Source organism: Podarcis muralis, chromosome 11 (assembly GCF_964188315.1).
Source record: "Podarcis muralis chromosome 11, rPodMur119.hap1.1, whole genome shotgun sequence".
Taxonomy (NCBI): Eukaryota; Metazoa; Chordata; class Lepidosauria; order Squamata; family Lacertidae; genus Podarcis; species Podarcis muralis.
In genome coordinates this window covers 27,086,413-27,107,525 of record NC_135665.1, presented here as the reverse complement: position 1 = coordinate 27,107,525, position 21,113 = coordinate 27,086,413, and positions in this window count along the sequence as shown.

Below are 21,113 nucleotides of genomic sequence, written 5' to 3'. Positions count from 1 at the left end.
GATTCAGGTTGTATTTATGTGTAAATAAACCATATATTACGAAGACACCAAGTCTCTGCAGTACTTCGTTTCCAAAAGGAAACACAGTTCCTGGGGAAGTAGATCCCCCTGCGTGGTGTAGTGGTTAAGAGCAGTGGACTCGTAATCTGGTGAACCGTGTTCGATTCCCTGCTACTCCTCATGCAACTGCTGGGTGACCTTGGGCCAGTCACACTTCTCTGAAGTCTCTCAGCCCCACTCACCTCACAGAGTGTTTGTTGTGGGGGAGGAAGGGAAAGGAGAATGTTAGCCGCTTTGAGACTCCTTAGGGTAGTGATAAAGTGGGATATCAAATCCAAACTCCTCCTCCTCCTGGAATCTTGGAGAATGGGGTGGCATGCAACTATTTATGAAATAAAATATTGGGTGAAAATTACATGCTAGAATTACAAGTCTGGGTAGGCTCGTCGAAATAAACTAAGTTTGTAGGAAGTGCCGAAGACAATACAGCTAAGGAATTATATGTTTGCATTGTAATGGAATCACCAAACGGAATAGGTGCACCAAAGGAGAGAAAACAAATCACATGTGCAGAGTGACAGAAAACTTTGGCTAGGAGGAGATAGGGGAATGAATTTACCTTTCCCACTACGAAGCTGGAGGGAACTACAACGCAGATTGCAGATTCCTTTGATCAGGCCTTTTAGCTAAGGCTTTTTCAACCTTGCAAACTACTCAGAGGTCTGACAGATTATCATGAAAATGGATTAGGAAAGATGGCTTCTGCTGGCAAGGTTAGATGATGGGGCATATCATGTGAAATACTTCAGCAGACATTTAAAATTACCCATGTTTGCACTATGTTAATCAAACTCCATTGAAATCAGTTAATTGACAAGCCCACTGAATGGGTTTTCTCTCAGTATGACTTCTCTCTAACTATACAGTGTTGTCACCCTATATTTGAGTAAGAATCATTCCAGCAATCCAGGTCCCTTGGTACTTTGGATATGATAGGAAGGAAAGGAGCCTTCTGCTAGGAAGCCATGTTATTTTTTTTTTTATTTTGGCATCAAGCATGCATTCAGCCGGTTGGAGAGCATCCATTCTTTCCACAAGCCAAGTCTCGCATTATAACACTAATCAGCTTTAGCAGTCCAATTTGTTAGGGCCCAAAGCAGATTTCTGGGGTGACAACTGCCGTTCCCTGAAGCTTTCATGGAATCTAAGAAATAGAGACAGCAAGCTATATTTATGTTTCACAAATTTAAACAAGTTGGGTTTATTGGCAACTTTCACACACTGGCTCCAAAGACACACTATGCTCTCAAGCTATCAGCTGTTAATGGTCCCTGTCTGTGCTGGACAAAAAAGAGCAAGATAATAATTTAGGAAGATATTTCAAAATAATACAAGAGATAGCTTTCTAACTTTAAGGTGGCGAAATAGATAAACCACAGTATTTCTGGTTTTTTTTATTAAAAAAAACCACTGAAATACACTTAGTTAATACATACTGCAGTTGGTACAAAAGCCGCTTAATAAGATATGTGATTTAAAGGTCAATGTATATGCATCCAAGCTGTTTTGCAGTGTGGTTGCCTAGCTTCCTAAGAATAGCTGGCAATTCTGTTAGTCAACCTCAGGCACGATTTAAAGAAGGCAAGCATCCAAATATGCTTGCTAGCCTTTGGCTCCATGTGCTGTTCCTGTGGTGGTTTCTACAGAGACTACAAGTGGGGAGGTTGTCTCCCACCCCAACTAATGCCAAATTGTTCTGCGCATAGACTTTCTATTTCAGAAACAAAATATGGTTACTAGAGCACATTTTATGTGAGGCTGCCTATATTCAGAAACAAAATATGGCTGATATCCGTAGATTCCAGTTTATTTTCAGACACAGCATAAAGAGTTGGTTTTAGTCTTTAAACACTGGGACCAGGATATCTCCTTATCCATCTAAAACCCACCTGCGTTAAAATATTCTTATCCAGGTGTGCCACCATCAAAGATGAGCCAGTGGACTTAAACAACAGAGTTTACCCTGTGGCAGCACCCTGACTTTCAATTTGTCTATCTGCACTGGTAACTTTTAGTTTCCTGGTTAGCTATTTACTGTTGCATATTAATTTTGCTGTAACAAATAGCTTATTGCTATGTTGATAGCTAAACATTTAATAGGAAAGCGGGATAAAAGTGTTTTTAATAAATGTGTCATGAAGTTACTTTCGGCAAGGAAAATGTAGACAGACATTTAGACATTTCATGAGCTTTCTTACCCAGGGATGTTTCTCTCAGGTTTGCTGTTTTTGTAACAATTGTATATTCCTTTTTCATCCACCCCAAAACTGAAATGGCTGCCCTTCAGGGAATCCGATCCCTCCTACAGTGGCAGCTAAGAAGTAGATAAACAAGAAGCGTTCTTACCAGCCTTTTATTCAATATTCATAGAGAGAGACATAGAAATGCCGTCTCTCTTAGATAATGGTGTTGCTCTGAAGAAAGTCCCACCCCCTTCATCTCTCCTATTCTACGTCATCCCTGTGTCAGCTTATCTGTGCTTTCTGCATCTGAGCTTTCTGTTCCTACATTATCAGTGTCCGCCTGGTCCTGGGAGAGGGGAGGGGGGTCAGGAATGATTTCTAAAGACACTGAGTCTGTCACCTGTCAACCCCCTGGTGCTGCTTCTTCCTTCTGCTCTTCTCCCAATATTTCTCAGCTCACACTGAACTGTGACCTTCTGCAAACCACTGGTGTAAATGTTGGTGCTGACCTTTAAAGCCCTAAATGGCCTCAGTCCAGTATACCTGAAGGAGCGTCTCCACCCCCATCATTCCGCCTGGACACTGAGGTCCAGCACTGAGGGCCTTCTGGCGGTTCCCTCACTGAGAGAAGCCAAGTTACAGGGAACCAGGCAGAGGGCTTTCTCGGTAGTGGCACCCACCCTGTAAAACGCCCTCCCACCAGGTGTCAAAGAGAAAAACAACTACGGTGGTACCTCAGGTTAAGTACTTAATTCGTTCCAGAGGTCCATACTTAACCTGGAACTGTTCTTAACCTGAAGCACCACTTTAGCTAATGGGGCCTCCTGCTGCTGCAGCGCCGCCAGAACACGATTTCTGTTCTCATCCTGAAGCAAAGTTCTTAACCTGAAGCACTATTTCTGGGTTAGCAGAGTCTGTAACCTGAAACGCATGTAACCTGAAGCATATGTAACCTGAGGTACCACTGTACCAGACTTTTAGAAGACATCTGAAGGCAGCCCTGTTTAGGGAAGCTTTTAATGTTTGATGGACGATTGTATTGTAATATTTTGTTGGAAGCTGCCCAGAGTGGCTGAGGAAACCCAGCCAGATGGGCGGGGTATAAATATATTATTATTATTATTATTATTATTATTATTATTATTATTATTATTATTATTATTAACTGTCTCCCTCTTCAATGGGAGGTGCAGGAGTGGGGGGTGGACTCTACCATTCCTCCTAAGACCAGTCCCTGACATCGTGCAAGAAAACTATGCTAGCTATTCTGAAATTTGGCAGGACAATGCCTGCAAATATAATCTAATTCCCCCCTCTCTTTTATTTTTTTAAATTAGAGGCTGTTCCTCTTTTTTTGGGGGGGGGACGACAACATTTTAGAAGTATTCATAACCAAAACCCCACTCTTATTGGCCTGCATTTTGGTGAGTTTTAAAGTCTCTGGATGGACTCCTGCAGTTACAAATATCATCCACTTCTGCCAAATGGAAAATAAAATCTAGAGATTGGAATGGACATTGATCCCTGAGCCAAATCAGGCACCCTCTGTATTGCTGCAAGCAGAGTTTGGGCTGTTTTATGAAGCACCAAATTCTGCAATGAAATATACACCGGGATATGATTTTTTTATCCTCAAAGATCTGGACTAGAGTTAATTCTGGCACTAATGTATCTTTTTCCAGCAACACACCCAATGTTTGGGCTGTTTCTCAATCTGCCAAAGAATTAATGCGAACACTTTGCCGTGTGACCCTTCAAACGACACCTACATTTTCCTCTTTACTCCATCATTATATTATTTAGACAGACACAGTGGCATGTTTGCAAACAGATATACAACTTTCGATAATGTGAGTTTTAAAGAAAAATGGTGTTTGTGTGAACAAACCAGGTGCATTCCATCAGCAGCCTTTTAACCATCTGACAGACACATTAAGCCTGGACTGCCAGTTGTCTCTTGATTGTGCCAAAGAGGCAGATGCTAGGAGAACTCAACATGGGGCTCTAATTGATACTCTAAGTTAAAGGGGCAATATTAGAGTAATGCTAGTTGTGAAATAGTTTATAACCTTCTTGCTCACACAAAAGTGTTACTGTTGAATGCTTGTGTGTGTGTTTTTTAAAAAAGCAACAATTTGCCATCGCTAAAAGGAGATGGTTAAATCAATTGTTTTGAAAACTAAATTCAGACTTATTTTAGCAGTGGGAGTAGTTTTTGTATTTGGACATGAGTTTCTTTAGACTATTAGGACTTGGGGCAATCAAAGGTCAATGGAAAGGTAATTTCCCATCAATTTGCAATAAGGCTTTAGTATCTGATAAATGGAGAGAGCGATGCTAACCTTCTGCGTAATTGTTCCGTAGCGGTTCTGCTTAGCCCTGGACTGCTTGGCAAGCATCCTTTTCTAAGAAGCACACAACTGGCTCTGGCAGTGTGTCATGTTGGGCAATGAAGTGGCAGGTGTTTGTGCTCTGGAGTAGTGGATGTTAAAAAGCAGCCATCAGGAAAATGGGAAAGTAGGCAGACGGCTAGATCAAACAATTACGATTAAGCAGGAGATATTTTTCCTTCCTTATATGTGATTTTAAAAACGGCTTAGGCAAAATTTACAGAGGATAGGTTCATCAGTGGCTATTAGCTAGGACTGATATATGAAACTTTAAAGTCCAGAGGATTATAAGATGCTAGACCAGACTGACTTTTGGTCTCATCCAGTAGTGTGCTTTCCTTCATAGGAACAGTGAAATGTTTACAGGTTCCTTTAGAGCAGCCTTTCTCAACCTGTGGGTCCCCAGATGTTGTTGAACTACAACTCCCATCACCCCTAGCTAGCAAGGCCAGAGCTCAGGGAATATGGGAGTTGTAGTCCAACCACATCTGGGGACCCACAGGTTGAGAACCGCTGCTTTAGAGGATTAACCCATCTAGCCCAATATTGTCCACACCTGCAATGGGGAACCTCTGGCCTACTTTAGGCATGCCAGTGTGGTGTAGTGGTTAAGAGCGGTGGTCTGCTAATCTGGGGAACCGGGTTCGCGTCTCCGCTCCTCCACTTGCAGCTGCTGGGTGACCTTGGGACAGTCACGCTTCCTTGAAGTCTCTCAGCCCCACTCACCTCACAGAGTGTTTGTTGTGGGGGAGGAAGGGAAAGGAGAATGTTAGCCGCTTTGAGACTCCTTAAAGGGAGTGAAAGGCGGGATATCAAATCCAAACTCTTCTTCTTCTTCTTCTTCCAGGACTTCACATTTGGTTCATGAAGTTGATTTGGCCAAGCCATGCCCACCCATCCTACAGCCACAGCTCTGACTTCATTCATCAGTCACAATGCTGACTTCACTTATTGGCTGAAAACACTGACAGGCAGTAGCAGCAGACCTACATTTTGGGGCCCCTGAAGCTTGAACTGTCATGGGGGCTCCTTCGCAACCAAAAACAATGTCTAAGTAACCACTGTCATCTTCTTCAATGGGGCTGTTTACAACAACCTTTACAACATCTGTGCCACTCATTCTCAAACTTTGGAATTCTTGAAATATACACAACAACAAAAATAATCAATTTGAGTCATGTGACTAAATTGGGTCCAGTAGACCCAAAACTTTTAAGTTCTGCTGTTCTTTGTTGTAGAAGTCATGAGTATGGTTATGCACGCTGCAGTGGTTGTTTTTTGTTTGGACAAAAACTCTGAACTCACACAGAATTATACAATTGCAACATGCTAGAGATATCAGTTTTTATCAATTTATCAGTTATTCCATTGCCAGCTCCTTGCTACAGCTGTATCCCTTAGTGTCGGAACCATCCCAAATTAACAGATGCTTATCCAGACTCCATTTCAAACATCCAATAGTGAAATCTCCCTTTATGGAAGTTTCTAAGGAATTTATTTTAATACATTGCAGCCCGGTCCATGTTAGGCTATTGGAACAAATTGATTTTTTACACGTGGCAGCTCTGACATTGAAGATGCACAAAGTGCAACTTTATATTCCGATTTCTTTTTTAAAAAATCCCAATGTACTCTCTTTTGGTGTAACCACATAATATAACATGTTTAACCATCAGAACTATAGCTGCATATTAATGTATTTTGCTGTGGGATACAAACATTAGCCACACACTCGGGTCAAAAGTTATAATATATATTACAAATAAAACATAATCCTCAATTCTGCTGTACTGGCAATATAATATGGTGAAAGCAGTTCATTTTTTCTAAACTCCCTATAGCACTCCATGTGAAGTTCAACTGCCCTAAAGGACAAGCAAACTGGAATTGATTGACAAAATGGCTTTAAAACAAAACAAAACAAAACCTCCTAAAACTTTCCTTCTGAAGTTAGCAATGAGTAAAGATTAATATCATTGAACATTAAAAAGAGTCTTAGTCAGTCCTCATGTGACACTATAGAGTGGATTCCTAGCATCCAATGAAATGTAGGCATGTTTATGGGTGTATGTTCAATGTAGGAAAGGCTAAACAAGAGCCAAGAAGGAAGAATAAACATAAATATCCTAGGAGGATATTTACAGAAACTTTTTGCAGGACACAGGCACACTGGTGACCCCTGGTTTATGATATTACTAGATGTTGGTGACCACATGCTTGAAGAGGTAGATGACTTTGTCCTCCTGGGTTCCATCATAACCAGCAACCTCTCCATCAATGCTGAACTGGACAAGTGTATTGGCAAGGCAGCTATAACATGCCTTTCCTGTCCAAAAGGGTATGGGAGAATGCGATGCTAATGACCAATACCAAATTGAAGATCTACCATGCTTGCGTGTTGAGCACGCTGCTTTATGAAAGTGAGTCATGGGCAACGTACAACTGCCAGGAGTGATGCCTCAATGCCTCCCAAATGCTGCATCAGGAAGATTTTAGGCATCACATGGAGGGACAGTGTCACAAACAAAGATGTGCTCTCCAAAGCCCACATTGCTAGCATGTCCACACTCCTTTCTCAGTGACATCTGTGCTGGTTTGGTGATATCCACAAAATGGAATAGGACAGGATCCCCAATGACATGCCCTACGGCATGCTGGCATCAGGCACTAGGTCTGTGGGAGATCAACTCTGCATTACAAAGATGTCTGCAAATGTGACATGAAGGCTGGCAACATCAACGCTGCCCTGTGGGAATCCTTTGCAGACGACCACAGTGCCTAGAAACGGGCAGTCAGGTTGTGCATTGATAGCAGTGACCAGAGGATGAATGAGCTCTGGGAGGAGCACAGAGAGAAGAAACACCAGGGTGCATCTGCAGCAACACAATTGGATGCCTTCATCTGCCCCAGCTGCAACAAAACATGTCTCTCCCCTATTGGTCTCTACACCCACAGCAGGTGCTGTAACCTCCCAACAGTTTGACTTCATCCACAAAGGCACATTCCTCCCTTGTCTCCTGAGACAGATTGATGTCAGCCTATCAAGCTGTGGTGGCTTTCTCCATAATGTCTAATTTGGGTCTCGCACACTCGGAGTGACTAAGGTATTATAATAAAATGGTAAAATCCAGTGAGCATTGCAGTGAAGGAACGTGCAAGAAGGAAAAATATCAATAATCTAAGTAAAACTGTAGGTTCTCATATAATCAAAGTCAACCTAACTGTAGAGTCAGTTCTTGGGTTTTCATTAGATGAAAAAACACACCTAATCTGCATGCAAATTCTTGTTGGAGAAACACTCCTTATTCCCCCCCCCCCAGTTATGTCATGGCGAAGACATTCATTTTGGGTGTGTTACGTGATATTTCTAGAGTGTAGAAAAGGCTACAAAATTAAATCCAGGACAACTATATGAGGCAAAATGTGATTTTTACATTTTCCACGCTTTCAACAGATGCATGCAATCTGAGCCAATCATTATGTGAAGGACATGCTACACCTCTCTAAAGGGGCGGGACAGCAGCTGTGCTTAATTGAGCCCCATGTCATATGGTTGGGCTTTAGACCAAATCTAGCAATAAACGGGCACAATCTGGTGTCTGTGCTTTGCTCAGATTGTCAAAACCTTGGGTTCTTAGGCGGAAAGACAGCAGTCCCCTCCCTCCGCCCAAATTTATGATAATTATTATTCTAACTTTATTTGCCACACTCTGCTTTATCCTGCTTAGACACTAAAAGAAAACTATATATATATATATATATATATATATATATATATATATATATATATATATATATAATCTCTCTGAAAAGAAACTCAGCCGCTTCCCCAGTATCACTGATAAACCACTTTTGGCATGCTTGGCTTCTGTAATCATTGCTTTCTTTTTCAAACTGAGAGCTAATGCATTCTGTTGCTTTCTCAAATGTTTGCACCGTTCATGCATTTCATCTTGCCTCTTACTGCTGGCAAAGTTTTCACAGCATATGTAGCTGGGCTATTTTATGATATTCCGGTGAGCACGTGTCCTGTCCAAATGCATCACATCTGTGATTTTGTCTTTAATGGTCACTTATGCAAGGTCTGGGTTTGCCGGTTGTATTGTTATGGGTTTTATCAGCTTGAATAGCTTGGAGGATTTGAGTTGCAGAGCAGGCTTTGCTGGAGTGGTTTCTAAACAGAACTTGCAGCTCGTTTCGATGCCAACATTACACTCCTGCTGCCTCCTGTAGGGGGTGCCTATTGTGGAGTGCCAATTTGGCTCATCCCCCTAGGCATAATGATTTGTTTTTCAAGTGTTTTTACTGCTGAATGTCATACACGGCAGAACTACATCACAATACCAATATTGAAACTCATGACCCATCTGTAATGTGATGAGCGCTTCATCTGTCTCTGTTTCTGTCACTAGTTCAGAAACCTAAACCAATTTAGCATCAGGTCTCTTGCCAGTCTCCGGCTGCTTGCGCCCCTTAAAGGTTTGCTTTGTTCCTCTGGCACTTGCAAAATAAAAGCTTGACCTTTCTCCAAGGTGGGTGGGAGCGATGAATGAGTTTCTCCTCTGCTGAACTGCTTTCATAGAGTGTCACTCTCATTTCCAGACTTCTTCTCCTGCTCTCCAATATTTATCAAAATTGTCTTTGCATTTTCCTTTGGTTTGATCTCTCTTCTGTTTCATGTTATCCTAACAAATACATGATGGATTTACATTACGCCGGTTTGGGATGGCAGACTGCAATCCCCACCATCAGAGCTTAGCCAACTGGCAAGTATGATTCTACATTTTTGCTGGAAGTATGTGCAACCATTATATTCTTGGTGCTATAATTAGTATCTAATGGTTTTCAGCTAATAATGATATCAGGTCTTCCTTTGGAGTTTGATACAGATGCTAATTGTGTTAATGCATCACTCGCTGCTGGCTCTGATTTGTGCCCAGTCTTTTTTATTTAATGCTTTTACATTGATTTCTTTCATGTTCATGACCATCAGAAGTAGAAAAAGCAGCTAGTAATGGTAGCATTATGCCTTTTAATGCATCCATTTGGCAGTGTCTTTTTTATGAGTTGCAGCCAAATCAGCTATTTATCCATTGGCCCCAATAACCATGAATTGTTTCATTGGAAATGGAGTGATTTGCATGACTTGCAGTTTGCTTTAAATATTTTTTAGGAGGCCAAAGGCAAGTTTGGGTTTTTTCCCCCACCAGTACGTTGTGTTCATCAACACACACAGAAGCCCCATCTGCAATAGGAAACAGTCTCCAAAAAACAAAGGTACCATTTTGAGTGGAACTTTGCAGGTCCTTCACTTTGCATCCTTCCGACAATTCTTTAAATCTACTTAGCAGATTACGGTGCCCTGTATACATTTGCTATGTACATTTCAGAAATTTCTGAGCCTACTCAACCAATAAAGCTCACCTGCCTGGAGGGGAGTGGGGAATCATAAAGACGTGCCCTTAAAATCATACAAAGGATGTGGATATTAGTTCATGATCACAGATCAGTGATCTAATTTCTAGGGGGCAACAAGGGGTCTGAACCCTTATATAAGCCATTCCAAGTGCCCTGCTTGGAATAACAGTGTAGTTTTGGTCCCCACCTCAAAAAGGTCATCGCAGCACCAGAAAAGGGCAGAAAGGTGTTGATTAAGGTGCTGGAGCAACTCAGGATGGCACTGCTGGCTTTTATGCCTTATGGGCTGCAAGTGTATGCTTGCAACCAATGCCCTTTCAGTCCGCAAACCTCCGCTCCCCAAAGAGGCCACTCACTGGCCAATTTGAAATGCATCTGCTGGCAGGAACTCAAGCCAGCTACCCAGGCAGCTGTGGGAATTCCCCCAATGGCTGCCTGGCCATGTATGTTCCATTCTCAATGCCTGGGGATGGCGACCGAGTGCAAGGGTTCATAACAACTGCACACCCAGAGAAAGGGGTAAGTGTCCACTTTGCTTCCCACCTCAAAAAGGGTACTGTATATAAAAGGGCATTTAAAATGGTAGGAAATTGTAGGGAAAGGGTATATAAAATTATGTGTTGTTTGAATAGAATCATTCCCCCCCTTCTATAATATTAAAACCCAGCACATCCAATGGAATGGAATGGTGGGAGATTTAGGACAGACAAAAGAAAGTCATCCTTTGCTCAGTACTATGCAATTCATCAATACAAGATGTAGCGGCCACCAACTTGAATGGCTTTAAAAGGGGTTTAGACAAATTCCTTGAGGATAAAGGTATCAACGGCTCCTAGTCATGGATGGCTATATTAGTTTCTGTATCAAAGGCAGCATGCCTCTTAATTCTAGTTTCTAGGATCCATGTGGGAAAGAGCTGTTGCACTCAAGGGCTCCTTGTAGACTTTCTATAGGCATCTGGCTGGACTCTGTGAGAGCACAGTGCTGAACTGGATGGATCCACCAGGGTTCTTATTATGTGTTTTCTTAAAAATAAGGTATGGGGGAGCGGGATTTGGGGGAGCTGAGGTTTGTGGATTTCACTTCGAGTTCCTTTATCTTTCCCCCATAGTCTGAACATTGGCAAGTGCAGGAGATTTCTTTCTTTCTTTCTTTCTTTCTTTCTTTCTTTCTTTCTTTCTTTCTTTCTTTCTTCTTTCTTTCTTTCCTTCTTTCTCTTCCTCACACATATTACGGCATAGCAACATATAGAGTTGATGGACATAATTCTTCCATCACCAGACAGCTCCTTCCATTTGGCACAATTGATGGAAACTAATTTGTTTTAAAGATCTGTTGGATGACATATTCTTCTATTACCAGTAACAGCAATGTCAACTTACTTATGACCTCTGTGTCTTGACTCTAAATTGAATGAGAAAATAAATAGCATTCAAAGAGAGGTCTCCGAAGTCAACTATGTTTTATTGACCTGCTTGCAAGCAACTAGAATATTTAGCTTTCAGCTGTTGAGTTGCTCCGTGTTATCAGAAGTCTATTCATTAGCATTGATCTCAATGCCACCAACATGGCCTTTACAACGTACTTGTACAATATACTTTATTCTTCAATAGACAGATATATGGAAGCTCTTCTTAAGTTCTCTTAAAGTGGCCAGTGCACCTCTTCTCTTGATGTAATCTTCAATGGGCCCATCTATTCCCTTACTAACTCTCCCATTCTCGAAAAGGCAATATCTGTTTCATTTCTACCTGTCAAATGAATGCCTGTAGAAAATTTTATTCACCTTTCTAGGTGAAAATTCATCCCATATCTGGACCGATGCTGGTCTTTGGTTTGCTGGTTTATATTGTTGGGGTGCTTTTTAATATCTCAAATGGATTTGTTGATTTAGCATGCTGTTTTGAACTAAAACAAAAATGAATAAGTGTAACTGATGGACTTAGAGCAGCTGCAAATCTCAATCACTTTTTTCTTTTCTACCTCCCTCTGTTTCTGTACAGTGTTTTTGGTTTTGTTTATTTTTTTTAAAAAAATGCTGTTTCACCCACCCCCCTAATTTACACCATTTCTTTACTTTCCACTTTTCATATTTTCCACTTTTGTATTTTCTCGATGCAGGCCATATTCACAGCATACTTTTAAAGCACTATGATGCCACCTTAAACAGTCACAGCCTTTCTGAAAGCATCATGGGAAATGTAGTTCAGAAAGGGTCCTAAGAGTTATTAGGAGACCTCTATTTCCCTCACAGAGCTGCAATTTTCAGAGCTCCTTGTGAAGAGGTATTGACTGTGACACCATTCTGGGACTTGTAGCTTGGTGAGGAAAGTGGAGATCTCCAAGTGTGCAATGGACAACAATTAACAGGAAGGTGTGTAAATAGGCAGCAAGCAGATCAGCATAAATTGTCATCATCATATAACCTCTCCATAAACAAATAAAAACAAATGCTCAAGATAGACTGGAAATAGTCCAACTGTCACATAAGCTTTCAGCAAGCAAATCTGGATGAATGCTGAATAAATTGGTTGTCTGGTGGAGCTTTAATGCCTGGTTCTGCTGTCCAGCATTCCTCACAACTTGCCTCTTCTGTCCCTTATAATTTCCTTTCTTCCTGTACTTCTAAATTCCGAGTCTTATAGAAGGAGTCTCCTTGGTGATGGAGCATTTGGGATCTTAAAGTAATGAAGAAAAACTTGTGCAAATGTTAAATGAAGTGTGTGCATTGTGTCCAATAAGCCACAAAATGCTGACTGCAGTGAAATGACAGCAATTAACCTTTAGCAAGTGTAGTTCATAGCAGGGGACTAAGGTCAGGAATTAAAATTCAGGCTTTTGCTCACAATGTATTTATAGGAGTCATCACAACTATATTTTTTGAAGTCCTCATAGAAGGGGTAAAGGACACAACAGTAACTACTGGTTCTTGGTATGTAGTATATTGGAATTTTTCATTATAGGAGGGCTGTTACTTACCAGTAATGCCAGAGTCAATTTTATGTGCAACTAACCCGTATTTTCTTGTATTCATACTCCAATGGTAACTAAGTTCTTTGGTTCATTTTTCAGATATGTATGCAAATAAACTTCAATGAGCTTTGAATCATATTCATAATGGTCCCCTGAACAATTCTTTCTACATTTATTATTCTTGGCAACATCGCTGTGCTACACCACATGCTATGCGCAGTGGTGATGGTTCACAAATTATGGCTTGGGTAAAGGTAAAAGCCAAAGCATAGCAGGGAGTAGGGATGAGGGAATCTGTTAATTTCAGTTTCCTATTTTTTCCAAAAGTGTATAATGCATAAACTATAAAGCTTAGCACTAGTGTTAGGCATTTTAAATTTCCAGAACTGAACACTAAACTGACCATAGAGTCTTTTTATATACAGTGGTACCTCGGGTTACATACGCTTCAGGTTACATATGCTTCAAGTTACAGACTCCGCTAACCCAGAAATAGTGCTTCAGGTTAAGAACTTTGCTTCAGGATAAGAACAGAAATAAATGCTACAGAAGAAAGAAAAAGTGTCACATGCTAATCAAATTGTAAAAATTCATTTCTGAGCTAAATGTTAAGCTCCAGATATGAAATCAAAAGTTGTAGCACAACATCTGGAAAGAGTAGGAGAGATTTCATTGGAACCAAAGAGAACTCAAAGTACATATTTGTACATTGGGTTATTTTGTGAGATAGATTCTGCAAAACAACAACAACAGGAGGTTCAGGAGATACTCTGGAGACCGAGAGAGAGTGTGCTAGAAGGCTTGATAGTAAAGGAAGTGCTAATGAGAGTAGCAGATGTTTAGAGACACGGGTGCACTAGGAAAATACATAGGCAAAAATCCCAAGACCATTTGGATCAATGAGACAAAGCACGCATACATGAGTGCACATGAGTGTTTTCTTTCAGGGCTCGTCCCTGAGATAGACTTATTTATGTACTGAATATTATAAAAGCCTAAAGTACCAGGAACATGCATTCTATTCTAATCTCCTTTCCTGAGATGAAAAGAGATCCTTCACAGATGAGATAAAGCAGTTGGTGTTGAGTTTGGCTTTTATTCACAATGCCGATTGTATATGTTAAGAGTTAAATTGAAAGTCCGTTTCTGTTTAATGAATATCCATAATGGATTGCAAGGCTTAGCTCTGAGTTTGTAATTTATAGGCCACTGTTATTCATTCCAGTCAAATGCCAATGACAGGAAGGGCAACAAATCAAAGTTAATTTGTAATTGAAAATGACTATTACTAGAAGTGGTTTCACTTTAAAGAATCTTGACATGTTTGAAGATGAATTACTTTGAACAGCTTTGTTATTTAAAATTGTTTTAAAGCATAAAAAAATGAAGGTTACATTTTTGAAGGCTGATCTTGAACATGAGCTACTCTGCAACCTTTTAGTGCTTGGGGAGTGAGATCAGTTCAAAATGCAAATTAAAGTACCATTTAAAAATGATTTGACTTGCCCATATAATACAACTCCAGTACGCCTGTAAAGAAACTGCTAAATGTTGCCATTAAAACATCTCAAAGGTGAAATCTGATACATTTGTGTACTCTGTATCTTATCTACTGAACACCAATTGTTAGTGTTATTACTTTATCAATTCCCTGGGTAATTGTGCTCATGTATTTTATGGTAAGAAAGCCTAGAAATTAGAGGAAAGGAACATTTACTGAACATTTACTTTCAACACAGGATTGCTTCCCCGCCCACTCACTAAATTGCACAAAATATATCTTGATAAAAATGATTAAGGATTTTTGTTGATATTGCTGTTTTCTCAAGTAGGCAGCCAGAGAGAATATTTATCAGATAGTTTACAAGCTTCTTTTACTATGACCTAATGATTTGGACAGTAAACTTAAACATGAAGCTACTTTCACTCTGCTTATTTTAAACATTTAAGCTGTATAAAAGCCATGCTAAAAGCATGGATTTTCAAATAAATGCTGTGGTTTCTTGTTATTACATTCATTTATTGAAAGAAGGTTTCCTTAGCATGCGCTGTAGAGAATTTTTAAAAAGCCATATACATGGCTTTGGAGACACAGAACTCTACATTTCATTGCCACTCTCCATGATTTTCATCAGATGGAAGTGGGCAGGAACCAACATTCTGGCTTCAAAACCTAAAAGATTAGAAACATCACACATCTGTGACCATTGTGGCCTTGGGCATCTAGGGGCAGTAGGAACTCTCAACATAATAAAGGCTACCATAGGCCAAACAGATTTTCAGACTCTTTAACCTACTTGGATTTGGTTGGGGTATTGGCGGCGAGCCCCTTTGCGGCTCGGGTGGCAGTTAGGCATTGGATTCATGTGTTGTGCTGTGTCAAGGGCTAGGTGTGGCCATCGCCTATGCTATCTACCGTGGGTTATTCCGTTAAAGGAATCTGGCAGTCGTGTATTCCGTCCGATGCCTGCTTGGCGGGAGGCCATGGCACGACCCTCGGTGACATCGGGGTGAGCCTATAGTTGGATTGGCATCAACAGGCTCCACCTACTGTTGAATAAACCCACCTCCTATAGTCATCCAATGCCTAAGCCAATACCTTTTCACTGCTGTAATCAATAAAGTTGTGGCCTTTCCTTGCCCATTAACCTTATATCACGTGTCCTTGTGTATTTATTTCACATAGCGGGGGTCGGGCCCTCGACCCACAACATTCTGGCTTCAAAACCTAAAAGATTAGAAACATCACACATCTGTGACCATTGTGGCCTTGGGCATCTAGGGGCAGTAGGAACTCTCAACATAATAAAGGCTACCATAGGCCAAACAGATTTTCAGACTCTTTAACCTACTTGGATTTGGTTGGCAACTACTCAAAGACCTTGCCCACAAAGGGGACATTTCCAGATGCAGAGTAGATTTCTTCAGGAGTCTTACCACCACCTCTCTCAGGCAGCCCAGGACCACTTCCTCTTGAAGAGAAGCATTAATTACCCCTTTGGCTCAACTGGTTGTCCCAGTCCTTCCTAATATCATAAGCCAAGAGGAGAAGGGATTCAAGATGCAAGTAGTTGCACAAACCTGATCGAGCACCTTGTCCATGTCCTCAGACCACAACAAGTGGGGCCCCAAACATTTAAAGTTCTAGCTCCCTCTCAAAATCATGGGAACTGTAGTATGTTAAGGTAGCTGAGAGTTGTTAAGAGACCCCTATTCCATCACAGAGCTATGATTCCCAGAGTTGTTTAACAATCAGGTCCTCTTCCTCTGGGAATTGTAGCTCTCTGAGGGGAATAGAGGTCTCTCAACAACTCTCAGCCCCCTTAACATACCACAGTCCCCAGGATTCTTTGTGGGAAAGTCATGATTCTTTAAAGCAGTATCATAGTGAGTTAGCAGAGCATGAGACTCTTAATGGGCATTGCAGGGGGTTAGACTAGATGATCCTCATGGTCCCTTCCAACACTACAATTCTATGAGTCTATGAAATATATAGTGCCTGAAATTTGTCCAATGATTTAAGACAAGAAAGAGACCCAGACACCTCGTCAGGATCATCTGCTCCAAAAAGCGGAGTCAAAATCCCAGTGCTATTATTCCCCCCCCCCAAAAAAAAAGACTTGCAAATGTGTGGCAGTGGGCTTTGGATGAGTCTACCATCTCAGAAGGGCCTGTGTGTAATAGCTCTTCACCATCGGGAACAGCTCTGGGTGGCAAACTGAGGCTACAGTGGAGATGGAGAAGTAAGCCTCCTCTGCCACCCTCAACACCATAACGTAAACTAAAACTTGAGCTTGTTCAATTCAGCTGGGTGTCCTCCAAGCAATACCATCTGAACACCAACTTAAAAAGGTAAAGGGACCCCTGACCATTAGGTCCAGTCATGACTGACTCTGGGGTTGTGGTGCTCATCTCGCTTTATTGGCCGAGGGAGCCGGCGTTTGTCTGCAGACAGCTTCTGGGTCATGTGGCCAGCATGACTAAGCTGCTTCTGGCGAACCAGAGCAGCACATGGAAACACCGTTTCCCTTCCCCCTATTTATCTACTTGCACTTTGACGTGCTTTCGAACTGCTAGGTTGGCAGGAGCTGGGACCGAGCAACAGGAGCTCACCCCGCCGCAGGGATTCAAACTGCCAACCTTCTGATCAGCAAGTCCTAGGCTCTGTGGTTTAACCCACAGCGCCACCTTAGAACATAACAAACACAGGGGCACATTTTCGGTGGCTGCCCTGGAAACTGTGTGCTCCTTTCTCCAGTGGCGTAGCGTGGGGGGTGCAGGGGGGGCCGGCCGCACCGGGCGCAACATCTGGGGTTAGGGCAAATCCATGGGTTAGGGGGCGCAAATCCACAGGTTAGGGGGCGCAAATCCATGGGTTAGGGGGCACAAATTACTTGCCTTGTCCCGGGTGCTGACAACCCACGCTACGCCACTGCCTTTCTCTTCCCAGATGAAAGCATCTTTTGGAAAAGATGCAAGACTTTGCTACTTGTGCTTGCTACTGGGAAGTGGAGATAAGCTAAAATTTGTTAGTTTGCAATGTTTCTATTTTAAAAAATTAAAAAGGTGAGACCTCTGCTGCTGTACTGCCTTTTATGATTATTGTCATGCCATTACCAAAGTTCTCTGGGTGGCTTACAAAATGAAGGTTAAGATTTTTTTTAAAACCCTATAAAAATGTAAGGAGATCTAAAACAGATAATAAAAAGGTAAAGGGACCCCTGACCATTATGTGCAGTCGTGTCCGACTCTGGGGTTGAGGCGCTCATCTCGCTTTATTGGCTGAGGGAGCCGGCATACAGCTTCCAGGTCATGTGGCCAGCATGACTAAGCCACTTCTGGTGAACCAGAGCAGTGCACAGAAATGCTATTTATCTTCCCGCTGGAGTAGTTCTATTTATCTACTTGCACTTTGATGTGCTTTCAAACTGCTAGGTTGGCAGGAGCAGGGACCGAGCAACGGGAGCTCACCCCGTTGTGGGGATTCGAACCACCAACCTTCTGATCAGTGGTTTAACCCACAGCGCCACCCACGTCCCAAAACAATAGAGGGGAGTTATTAATCCGCCAGTCATCTAATGTGAGGAAGACCTCCAAAATACGATAGCTATCATTGTAATGAGATACACTGGTCACAGCCAAGCTCATTTACCAGAACATCGCCCAGATATAAACAACAAAAGGAAAAGAATAAAAAAAGAAAATAGCACAATTCTATAACCATGGAACAGAAAGCAATCTCCTCATCTCATATATATTCCATGAACCCTTTTTCTAACAGACACTTGGCCTGCTCTGTCGGCTGATAACATTATCGTAGTGATCTCACACTGACAGTTTGCTCAAACAAAACTTCTTTGTTTAACCATTGTAGTGGGTCATGACTCACCAGCAGTTTAGTTTGATCAAAGAGGTATCCACACGCTATTATTATTATTATTATTATTATTATTATTATTATTATTAGGATCTTCAGCAGCTAGAATTTGCCTTCTTGGGGTTAGGCCTTGACTTTCTTGGTCCTGTGATATTATTGAAATGGACTTGGATAATTTGTGGAAGAGCCTTTGATTCCTGGATTTTCCTGCTGGCAGAAGGGGAAGACGATGACTTTTACCAGTTTTCCCATCCCCATTCTTGTACTGTTCAGCCAGAGCAATTATTCAGGGAGTACTATGGTCTGCAAGGAGAAGTGGGAATCAGCAGAAATCCTGGGAACTGAGGATTCCAGAACTCATGAAAAGGGCTGCTATGGTTTAAATAGAGATGGAAGGAGACATTTCAGATCAGGAATGGCACATGATTTATGCACAATATCCTTTCCTATCACCATGTATTAATGAGAGATGCATTACAAATAGCTATATGTTGTACGGTATATGAATAATAAAGATTACTCAAGACAGAGAAGTTAAGTTTTCAAAAAGTAGGTCTCAAGAAACCAGTTTAAACAGATTCTGGTAAATGTAAACAGAAATTTATTTGAATGCGATTCACTCTGCCCTCTTGTTTTGAACAGTTAAATGAGAAGGGGGCCAAGTACTATTCCTCATTAACTCAATGCCATCCAAACACAGTGTGTTTCCTAGGTAAGTATTTCCATCACGATCCCACGCCTAACCTTAGCTTAGTTTCCTTTGGGGGGAAATGTACAGAAGGTTCGCCTATTAAGTAGGTGGCCGGCCTTTCGACTATAGGCCTGAGGCTGGGGTGTATGAGATGTTAGGGGAAGAGTAGTATCTCTGGTGGTGACATGTCATTCTCCTTCCACGTTAGTTTGTCCACCTTTGGTTCTCTGCACTCAGCTTTCACCTGTGGTTCCTAGAAGCTGTCAGCATGTGATAGTAGCCACATGCCTGAAATCGACTTCCACCAACTGTCTAAACCAGGTGAGGTTTTCTGATGGGTCTCAAATCCTCAGTGAGGTAGGAACTTCCCCTGCATGTGAAACCGGCTCTGACGGATTGAGTGGATGAGGCTAATAATAAGTCCAATGGCCAAAAAGGCAGTTCCTGCATATGCTGTAGTGAGAAATGAGGGGCAGATGGGGCTTGTCAACGTGGGGAAGTCACCCATCTAGGAGAAGGAGAGCTCTGTTCCTAAATCTCCACCACCTTGTGGCTACTCTCATTTGTGAGGAAGCCTTCAGGAGCAAACCCTGATGGAAAATCTGTTCCTGATACCTTGTGGGACATCTTCAGGAGAAGAAAAGACCAAGGAGTAAACCCTGGAAAATTCCAGAGAGGAGTCCCTAAGATGGTTGGATGGCATCTTGTACGCCTCCTTCTGGAAATTCCTGAAGCCAAGCTAGTGCCAAATGTATTGCTTTCCTTTCCTTTGAACCACATCAGCAAGGCTGAGAGTGGGGTCTTGTTGTCTGGGCAGCCCAAAACTTCCATATATGCTGCCCAAGCTTGTGCCCCACATAGGTCACATAAGGCATTGGGTTGGATCATTAGACATTGAGTAGCCTGATAAAGGGGTCAATGAAATGTTTGCTTTGTCTGGAAGTCCATATTGAAATTGAATTTGAATTGAAATACTTTATTGTCACTTGTACAACTTGTATACAGTGAGATTACACGAGAACCCCCCACTCAGCTCTCTTAGTCTTAATTCCCCTTGTTTACTGACGCACACCCACCAAACCCGAAAGTCAGTTGCCCTGTTGTTATCTTTTCATTCAGCAGCCTAACAGCCCATGGATAGAAGCTATTCTTTACCCTGTCGGCGCAACTAATCATGCTTCTATATCTTCTGCCTGAGGGCAGGAGATCAAGAAAGTGCCATATAGGGACTGATGGACCATAAAACCTTCTGAGTGGTGGCCCTGTTGAGATTGTTCCACTTGATGTATGTCAGGGTCGACCCACCTTATTGCTCAATCAACAGACAGGTTCCTTGATACCGGACACATACTCAATGCCTTTGCCCAAACCAGTTTACGTCTGTAGTCAATAATGTTGTGGCCTTTTTCAACCCAATTCTGATGTCATGAGTCTTATTTAAACTCTGGGCTGGCCCTGTGTGTGTGTGTGTGTGTGTGTGAGAGAGAGAGAGAGAGAGAGAGAGAGAGAGAGAGAGGGAGAGAGAATATGAGAATTAGCTTGCATGTGCATGCCTTTGCTATGTGTACGAACTCCCCTCCACCATGTCACCCGATTGTCTGTGATAATGAAACAACTATAGGATAGTTTTGCCGGTGCTGCTCCCCCCCCCCCTAAATTTGCTTGCTGGATGTTGAACTTGCTACTCAGCTGTGCCACAGAAAAGCATTTCTGGGAAAGGGACAAACAGAAAAGTGCATATTCTATTGGTGAGAGCATTTGAAGTCTTTAAAGAGCCCAGCACCTTTCAGCCTCCCATCGTGTTTTCTATCTGATAATAACTTGTTCCAAGTTGAATTACCATGGTTGGCTGCACCCTATCACACCTTTGGATTAGGAAAGTGGAGCTTAGAAGTATTTGTGAAGTACTTCTTGATTATTCACAAGTTAGCTCCTGATTGAAGTAGTCTGCAGCAAAACGCCAAGTTCACCCCTGCGTGTAGCAAAAGCTCTGAACCATGCATCAGGAAATTGACCTTCAG